Source organism: Cryptomeria japonica, chromosome 2, assembly GCF_030272615.1.
Source record: "Cryptomeria japonica chromosome 2, Sugi_1.0, whole genome shotgun sequence".
In the NCBI taxonomy this organism is placed as follows: Eukaryota; Viridiplantae; Streptophyta; class Pinopsida; order Cupressales; family Cupressaceae; genus Cryptomeria; species Cryptomeria japonica.
Genome location: NC_081406.1, coordinates 430,992,086 through 431,002,154, shown reverse-complemented (window position 1 = coordinate 431,002,154; position 10,069 = coordinate 430,992,086). Strand labels below are relative to the sequence as shown.

The 10,069-nt window shown below is 57.4% G+C and overlaps 1 non-coding gene across 1 annotated transcript; it reads left to right on the top strand.

The window, feature by feature from the left end:
- The first annotated feature begins 8,959 nt into the window (after window positions 1–8,959).
- LOC131873842 (5S ribosomal RNA) lies at window positions 8,960–9,078 on the top strand. Its single transcript, XR_009371732.1, has one exon. It is a non-coding gene; the product is annotated as a 5S ribosomal RNA (ribosomal RNA).
- Window positions 9,079–10,069: the final 991 nt, after the last annotated feature.

Genomic DNA, 10,069 nt, shown 5'->3' with positions numbered 1-10,069 from the left:
ACCCCTTATCCCACGACGCGTCCAATACGAAGATAGTTCCAAGGCGGCCGAGGAGCCTCACCGCATAGCAATCGGGGTGCGAGGTGAGGTATGCGGCGAGATGGCCCCAGAGGCTAGACGGAAGAGGCTGCAGGGCCGCCTCGGAATAGTCCAAGCATCAGACGCGCTTGGGGCGACTACCAGTGACAACCCCTTATCCCGCGATGCGTCCGATACACAGATAGTTCCAAGGCGGCCGAGGATCCTCACCGCATAGCAATCGGGGTGCGAGGTGAGGGATGCGGCGAGATGGCCCTAGAGGCAAGACGGAAGAGGCTGCAGGCCCGCCTCGGAATAGTCCAAGCATCGGACGCGCTTGGGGCGACTACCAGTGACAACCCCTTATCCCGCGATGCGTCCGATACACAGATAGTTCCAAGGCGGCCGAGGAGCCTCACCGCATAGCAATCGGGGTGCGATGTGAGGGATGCGGCGAGATGGCCCCAAAGGCTAGACGGAAGAGGCTGCAGGGCCGCCTCGAAATAGTCCAAGCATCGGACGCACTTGGGGCGACTACCAGTGACAACCCCTTATCCCGCGATGCGTCCGATACACAGATAGTTCCAAGGCGGCCGAGGAGCCTCACCGCATAGCAATCGTGGTGCGAGGTGTGGGATGCAGCGAGATGGCCCCAAAGGCTAGACAGAAGAGGCTGCAAGGCCGCCTCGGAATACACAAATAGTTCCAAGGCGGCCGAGGAGCCTCACCGCATAGCAATCGGGGTGCAAGGGGGGGATGCGGCGAGATGGCCCAAACGGCTAGAGGGAAGAGGCTCAAGGCCGCCTCGGAATGGTCCAAGCATCGGACGCGCTTGGGGCGACTACCAGTGCCAACCCCTTATCCTGCGATGCATCCGATACACAGATAGTTCCAAGGCGGCCGAGGAGCCTCACCGCATAGCAATCGGGGTGCGAGGCGAGGGATGCGGTGAGAAAGCCCCAACGGCTAGAGGGAAGAGGCTTCAGGTCCACCTCGGAATGGTCCAAGCATCAGACGCGCTTGGGGCGACTACCAGTGACAACCCCTTATCCCGCGATGCGTCCGATACACAGATAGTTCCAAGGCGGCCGAGGAGCCTCATCGCATAGCAATCGGGGTGTGAGGCAAGGGATGCGGCGAGAAGGACCCAACGGCTAGAGGGAAGAGGCTTCAGGTCCGCCTCGGAATGGTCCAAGCATCGGACGCGCTTGGGGCGACTACCAGTGACAACCCCTTATCCCGCGATGCATCCGATACACAGATAGTTCCAACGCGGCTGAGGAGCCTCACCGCATAGCAATCGGGGTGCGAGGCGAGGGATGCGGCGAGAAGGACCCAACGGCTAGACGGAAGAGGCTTCAGGTCCGCCTCGGAATGGTCCAAGCATCGGACGCGCTTGGGGCGACTACCAGTGACAACCCCTTATCCCGCGATGCGTCCGATACACAGATAGTTCCAAGGCGGCCGAGGAGCCTCACCACATAGCAATCGCGGTGCGAGGCGAGGGATGCGGTGAGAAGGACCCAACGGCTAGACGGAAGAGGCTTCAGGTCCGCCTTGGAATGGTCCAAGCATCGGACGCACTTTGGGCGACTACCAGTGACAACCCCTTATCCCGCGATGCGTCCGATACACAGATAGTTCCAAGGCGGCCGAGGAGCCTCACCGCATAGCAATCGGGGTGCGAGGCGAGGGATGCGGCGAGAAGGACCCAACGGCTAGACGGAAGAGGCTTCAGGGCCGCCTCAGAATGGTCCAAGCATCGGACGCGCTTGGGGCGACTACCGTTGCCAACCCCTTATCCCGCGATGCGTCCGATACACAGATAGTTCCAAGGCGGCCGAGGAGCCTTACCGCATAGCAATCGGGTTGCGAGGGAGATTATTGGGAAGGGAACCCCCTAGGATGCGGCTCAAGCAGTGCCCAAAGGGACTGGAATGCGGAATCACATCGAGAGACCCAAATGCTATACGAGGGCTCAAATCGAATTATCGATTTGGCCACGACATGGACGCATCGGAACGACTACCTTTGCCGAACCACTCTCGCAATTGCATCCATACCGAAACCAATAGGCATTTCCGTTAGAGCCCTCGCATAGCATTCGGGAATCTCGCGTGCCCCTCTAAATCGACCAATGTTGGCGCTCAATGAAAATCCGAGCGCTACCCACCGTTCGAGCGCCAGCATTGGTCGAGTTAGAGGGGCACGGGGGAGAATGCTCCAGTCAACACCTCCCCTATATAAGTTATTTGTCCGATTCTCGCACAACCGTAGTCTGCCTCGTCGAATCAAACAACGGTCCCAGATTCTGACTTCCGTTCCGTAGAGACCCAAAAGCTAGATGGAGGCTCGCAAGAAAGAGAGTCGGTGCATAGCAATCGGGTTCCTCGAACGTTTAGGGACCGAGCTCACTTGCGGATAGGGCAAAATCCGCCAAGCAACCCAAAAGCTAGACGGGGGCTCGAATCGAATCGCCTAGGCGGCCACAACAAGGACGTGTTGGATTGACTACCAGTACCAAACCATTCAGCAAGACGAGTCTGTGTCGAGGCCGGATAGAGATTCTCAGAGAGCGCCCGCATAGCATTTAGGAGACCTGCCGCGTCCCTCACACTCGACAAACGGCGGTGCACGTTTATAAATCCGAGCGATCCCAACCCTTTCAAGCACCAACATCGGTCGAGATAGAGGGGCACGGAGGGGGCTGCGTGAGACAACACAGTCCCCTATATAAGTTATTTGTCCGATTCTCACACATCCGAAGAATGGTCATCAAATCGGACTTCCGACTTCCGTCCCAGAAAGCCCAAGAGCTATCTAAAACGTTCATGGCCGGAACTCGATCGCGGCTATACCAGTCCGCCAAGCAACCCAAAAGCTAGACTGGAGCTCTAGTCGAATCACCTCTGTGGCCACTGCAAGGACGTGTTGGAGCGACTACCATTGCCGAACCATTCCGCAGGTCGAGTCCATACCGAGGCCGCATAGAGATTCCCGATGAGCTCCTGCATAGCAATCAGGAGACTTGCCGTGTCCATCACAATCGATAAATCCTGGTGCAAGATTTTTGCATCCGAGGGCTCAAACCAGTCGAGCACCAGCATCAATCGACATAAACGGGCACGGGGGGAGGATGCTCGAGAACAATACCTCCCCTATATAAGTTATTTGTCCGATTCTCAAGCAGCCGAAGTCTGGTCATCGAATCGGGTCAAAGACCACAACTTCCGACTTTACCCACAATGCAAGTCATCGAATCGAACATCGGCCCCCGAGTCGGACTCCATGCGTATGTCAGGTCATCGGACCCAAATTCCGCCTTCCTGCGCATGGCGGGCCATCAACATCAACTCGATCATCGGACCCTAATTCCGCCTTTCTGCGCAGGGCACGCATTCAACTCGGTCATCGGACCCAAATTCCACCTTCCTGCGCAGGGCAGGTCATCGGACACAAATTCCGACCTCGCGAGTATGCCTACGTATCGAATCGGTCATCGGACCCAACTTCCGACTTCATCCATACCGTAGGGTCTTTGAGGTTGGCGCGGTGCGCTCAACCCGGGGAGTCGACCCATCGAAGCATACACCTCCCCTATATAAGCCATTTGTCCGATTCCCACACCTGTGTAGTTTGCACCTCCAACCAAGACATCGACCCCAACTTCCGAACTCGACTGCAACGACGGCACCAGTGCCTTGGTGCGCACCTTGCGACGCACAGTGCCAACATTCGCCTTCCTGCACATGGCAGGTCATCGCACCCAAATTCCGACCTCCTGTGCATGCCTACTAATCGAATCGGTCATCGGACCCAACTTCCGACTTTATCCATATAGTAGGGTCTTTGAGGTTGGCGCGGTGCGCTCAACCCGGGGAGTCGACCCATCGAAGCATACACCTCCCCTATATAAGCTATTTGTCCGATTCCCACACCTGTGTAGTTTGCACCTCCAACCAAGACATCGACCCCAACTTCCGAACTCGACTGCAACGACGGCACCAGCGCCTTGGTGCGCACCTTGCGACGCACAGTGCCAACATTCGCCTTCCTGCACATGGCAGGTCATCGCACCCAAATTCCGACCTCCTGTGCATGCCTACTAATCGAATCGGTCATCGGACCCAACTTCCGACTTTATCCATATATTAGGGTCTTTGAGGTTGGCGCGGTGCGCTCAACCCGGGGAGTCGACCCATCGAAGCATACACCTCCCCTATATCAGCTATTTGTCCGATTCCCACACCTGTGTAGTTTGCACCTCCAATCAGGACATCGACCCCAACTTCCGAACTCGCCTCCAACGACGGAACCAGCGCCTTGGTGCGCACCTTGCAACGCACAGTGCCAACATTCGCCTTCCTGCACATGGCAGGTCATCGGACCCAAATTCCGACCTCGCCAGTATTCCTACATATCGAATCGGTCATCGGACCCAACTTGCAACTTCATCCATACCGTAGGGTCTTTGAGGTTGGCACGGTGCGCTCAACCAGGGGAGTCGACCCAACGAAGCATACACCTCCCCTATATAAGCTATTTGTCCGATTCCCACACCTGTGTAGTTTGCACCTCCGATTAGGACATCGACCCCAACTTCCGAACTCAACTAAAAAGACCGCACCAGCGCCTTGGTGTGCACCTTGCAACGCACAGTGCCAACATTCGCCTTCCTGCACATGGCAGGTCATTGGACCCGAATTCCGACCTCATGAGCATACCTACTAATCGAATCGGTCATCGGACCCAACTTCCGACTTCATCCATACAGTAGGGTCTTTGAGGTTGGCGCGGTGCGCTCAACCTGGGGAGTCGACCCATCGAAGCATACACCTCCCCTATATAAGCTATTTGTCCGATTCCCACACCTGTGTAGTTTGCACCTCTGCTCAGGACATCGACCCCAACTTCCGAACTCGCCTGCAAAGACCAAACCAGCGCCTTGGTGCGCACCAAAAGTGCGCACCAAAGTGCACACCAAAAGTGCGCACTTTTGGAGGGCACTTTTGTGCGCTCCAAAGGTGCGCACTTTTGGAGGGCACTTTTGTGCGCTCCAAAGGTGCGCACTTTTGGAGGGCACTTTTTGGAGGGCACTTTTGGAGGGCACTTTTGTGCGCTCCAAAGGTGCGCACTTTTGGAGGGCACTTTTTGGAGGGCACTTTTGGAGGGCACTTTTTGGAGGGCACTTTTGGAGGGCACTTTTGTGCGCTCCAAAGGTGCGCACTTTTGGAGGGCACTTTTCGTGCGCTCCAAAGGTGCACACCTAGGTGAGCACCTCCGACCACACCTTGTAGCACACCAAACTCTGACTTTCGACTTCATCCGCAATGCAGGGTCTTTGAGGTTGGCGCAATGTGCACAACCAGGGGAGTCGACCCATCAAACCCAACACCTCCCCTATATAAGCTATTTGTCTGATTCTCATACATGCGTAGCCTGCAGGAGCAATTAGGACATCGACCCCAACTTTCGGCTTCTAAACAAAAACAAGGTCGTTGAGGTTGGTGTAATGCGAACAACTAGGGGAGTCAACCCATCAAACCCAACACCTCCCTTATATAAGCTATTTGTCTGATTCTCATACATGTGTAGTCTACAGGAGCAATTAGGACATCGACCCCAACTTTTGACTTCTTAACGAAAACAAGGTCTTTGAGGTTGACGTAATGCGCACAACCAGGGGAGTCGACCCATCAAACCCAACACCTCCCCTATATAAGCTATTTGTCCGATTCTCATACATGTGTAGCCTGCAGGAGCCATTAGGACATTGACCCCAACTTTTGACTTCTTAACGAAAACAAGGTCTTTGAGGTTGGCGTAATGCGCACAACCAAGGGAGTTGACCCATCAAACCCAACACCTCCCCTATATAAGCTATTTGTCTGATTCTCATACATGTGTAGCCTGCAACAATGATTAGGACATCGGCCCCAACTTCTGAATTTGTCTGCGTTGACCGCACCAAAGGTGCACGCCTCGGTGCTCACCAAAATCCGACTTCCGACTTCTTCTGCAATGCGGGGTCTTTGAGGTTGGCGCAGTGCGCACAACCAGGGGAGTCAACCCACCGAACGCAACACCTCCCCTATATAAGCTATTTGTCTGATTCTCATACATGCGTAGTCTGCAACAATGATTAGGACATCCACCCCAACTTTCAACTTCTTAAACAAGACAGGGTCTTTGAAGTTGGTGCAGTGCACACAACTAGGGGAGTCGACCCATCAAACGCAACACCTCCCCTATATAAAGCTATTTGTCTGATTCTCATACATGTAGTCTGCAGCAACGATTAGGACGTCGACCCCAACTTGCGAATTCGTTTGCATTGACTGCACCAAAGGTGCGCGCCTTGGTGTGCACCCTGGAGTGCACTTTGGTGCTCACCTCGGTGCACACTTTGGTGTGCACCAAAGGTTCGCACCAAAGGTGTACACTTTGGAGCGCACCACATAGGGTCTTTGAGAGGTTGGCGCAGTGCGCACACCAAGGTGGGTGTTGAGGTGCGTGCCGAGGTGGGTGGGTGCTAGGGTGCGCTCCATGGTGGGTGCCAGGGTGGGTGCGTGCTAGGGTGGATTCCAAAGAGGGTCATAGGGTGGGTGCCAAGGTGGGTTGGTGATATAGTGGGTTCAAAGGTGGGTACTAGGGTGGGTTCCAAGGTGGGTCACAAGTTGGGTGCCAGGATGCGTGGGTGTTGGGTTGGGTGCCAAGGTGGGCTCCTGCGTGGGTGGGTTTCAAGGTGGACGCGAGGGCGGGTGCCAAGGTGGGTAACAAGTTGGGTGTTAGGATGGGTGAGTGCTAGAGTGGGTTCCAAGGTGGGTGGGTGCTAAGGTGGATGCCAAGGTGGTTCACAGGGTGGGTGGGTTCTAGGGTGAGTTCCAAGGTGGGTCACAGGTTCAGTGCTAGGGTGGATGTCAAGGTGGGTGTCGAGGTGCCTGGGTGCTAGGGTGTGGATGCCAATGTGGGTCATAGGGTGGGTACTAGGGTGGGCTGCAATGTGGGTGCCAAGGTGGGTAACATGCTCGGTGGGTTCTAAATTGGGTGCCAGGGTGGGTGTGCACCCACCTTGCCCGAGGTGGGTGCTAAGGTGCCAGTGTGGGTGGGTGCTAAGGTGGATGCCAAGGTGGGTGAGAAGGTGGGTGATAGGTTGAGTGGTAGGATGGGTGGGTGCCAAGATGGGTCACAGGGTGGGTGCAAGGGTGGGTAGGTGCTAGGGTGGGTGCCAGGGTGGGTGGGTGCTAGGTTGGGTTCCAAGGTGGGTGCGAGGGTGAGTGTCGAGGTGGGTCACAGGTTAGGTGCTACGATGGGTGAGTGCTAGGGTGCAAAGGTGCCAGGGTGGGTGCTAGGATGGGTCGATGCTAGGGTGAGTGGCAAGGTGGGTGCCGAGGTGGGTGCCAAGTTGGGTTCCAAGGTGGGTGCCAAGTGGGCGACTGCTATGGTGGATGCCAAGGTGGGTCACGGGGTGGATGCCAAGTTGCTAGGTTAGGTTCCAAGGTGGGTGCCAACGTGGGTGCTAGGGTGCGTGGGTCACAGGGTGTGTCACAACGTGGGTGCCAGGATGGGTGTGCACCCACACTGGCCAAGACGGGTGCGAGGTTGGGTTCCAAGGCTGGTCACAGGCTGGGTGCTAGCATGGGTGGGTGCCAAGGTGGGCACCAGGGTGGGTGCCAACGTGGGTGCTAGGGTGCGTGGGTCACAGGGTGTGTCACAACGTGGGTGCCAGGATGGGTGTGCACCCACACTGGCCAAGACGGGTGCGAGGTTGGGTTCCAAGGCCGGTCACAGGCTGGGTGCTAGCATGGGTGGGTGCCAAGGTGGGCACCAGGGTGGGTGTGCACCCACCCTGGCCAAGGTGGGTCACGGGGTGGGTGGCAAGTAGCCAAGTTGCGTGCAAGGGTGGGTGTCGGGGTGGGTGCCAAGGATCCAAGGTGGGTGCCAAGGAACCAAGGTGGGTGTCTGGGTGGGTGCCGAGGTGGGAGCCAGGGTGGGTCCCAAGGTGAGTGCAAAGGTGGGTGCCAGGGTCAAGGTGAGTGCCAATGTGGGTTCCAAGGTGCCAGGGTCAGGGTGAGTGCCAATGTGGGTTCAAAGGTGCTAAGTTGGGTGCGAGGTTGGGTGCGAGGGTGGGTGGGTGCCAAGGTCTGCTAGGTGGAAGCCCGGGTGGGTCGGCATCCCATGGGTGTCGAGTTGGGTGCCTGATGGGTGCTTCTTGTCAAGTTTTAGTCGTCGGGACTCATTTCGAGCCTTAGAGGTCGTTTCTTGTCCGGTTGCCCTGTCTTCGACCTGGGAACCCAATTTTGGTCCTCGGGTCCCATTTTTTTTTGTCTCGCATCCCACTTTTGGCCTGTGGCCTTTTCGGGGTCGATTCTCGTTTTGGGCATCAGAGCATGTTTCTTCTCCTAAAACCCAATATTTGTTTATTAAGTCTCGGAACACATTTTTGTTCTCGTGGACCCATCATGGGTCTTGGAACGCATTTGTGGTCCTTGGGTCCCATTTTGCATCCCGAAACTTGTGTTTTGGTGCTTGATCCCTATTTTGGGTGCCCACCATGCACCAAGTGCGCACCCGGGGCAAACCGAGCACCTTGGTGCACCGGGGCAAGATCGAGCGTGCACCCGAGGTGCCCCGAACATGCACCAAGGTGCACTCGGCCCACATGTGAGCGCAGGTCGTTGCGCCCGAGGTGGTGTGTGGGCACCGCGTTGTAGACGGGACACTGCACGCACACGACGCCCCGTCCAGGTGCACGCACGTAGGCCGGGCCGGGTGCACACCCGACGCCCTAGCAAGGTGCGCGCACCCGGGCAGGGCTCACACTTGGCGAACGGGGCGCACTTCGCGAGGGAGGGTGTGCACCTCGACGGGGGTGGGTGGCCGGGGTGGATTCGCACGTGGGTCGCGGTTTGCTAAGTACACACTGCGACAAGCTCATAACGGGTGCGATCATACCAGCGTTAGTCCACTGGATCCCATCAGAACTCCGCAGTTAAGTGCGCTTGGGCCGGAGTAGTACTGGGATGGGTGACCTCCCGGGAAGTCCCGGTGTTGCACCCTTTTTTAGTTTTTCGCTGGGCGTCGCAATGCTATTTGAATTAACCTTTTGCCCGTTTGCGTTCTCGTCGGGGCCGGGCCGGGCCGGGGTGCGGTGCCCGCACTACCGCACGCGCGGGGTTGACACCGAGCGCGCACCCGAGGCGCCCCGAGCACACAGGCCACGGTGCAACCCGGGCGTTGTCCGCACACCCCGGTGCGCCCGATGTGCTGCGTGCGCACCCAGGTGAAATCGGTGTGCACCTCGGCCAGTGCGCGCTCGGTCGAGTCGCGCACGTTGGCCAAGGTGCACGGTGATGTTTCTTACTCTAAGGTTCCGCACCAGACGCCCGGGACAGGTGAGCAAAGCTAGGCAGGGCCGGGTGCGCGCCCGGGGCAGGTGCACGCAGCTGGAGAGAGCTTTGGAGCGCACCAGAGGTGCGCACCTTGGAGCACACTTCGGAGCGCACCAATGATGCGCTCCATTCAAAAGTTTCCTGAAGAGGCAAAAAAAGTTGAGATTATAGAATTTCCCACCTGAGAGATTGTAAAAAAAAAAATTTTAAATGAAGGAAACGCGGGTGCCAAGCGCCCGGGTGCGCAGCCCAGCCAAGGTGTGCGCACCAAGGCGCCCACCCTGGCGAAGGTGCACGCAAGGTGCGCACCCGAGGCAAACCGGACAATTAACCCAACTTTCGACTTCGCGCGCACCTGCGCACCTTGGAGCGCACTTCGGAGCGCTCCTTGGTGCGCACCAATCTTGGGCACCTCGGAGTGCACCATGGCGCCCACCAAGGTGCCCACCCGGGGCAAACCGAGCTCCGACTTCGTGCGCACCTTGGAGCGCACGAAAGGTGCGCACCATGGCGCCCACCAAGGTGTGCGCATCAAGGTGCGCACCCTGGCGAAGGTGCGCACCCGGGGCAAACCGAGCTCCGACTTCGTCCGCACCTCGGAGCGCACAAAAGGTGCGCAACCCAGCCAAGGTGTGCGCACCCCGGGCAAACCGAGCTCC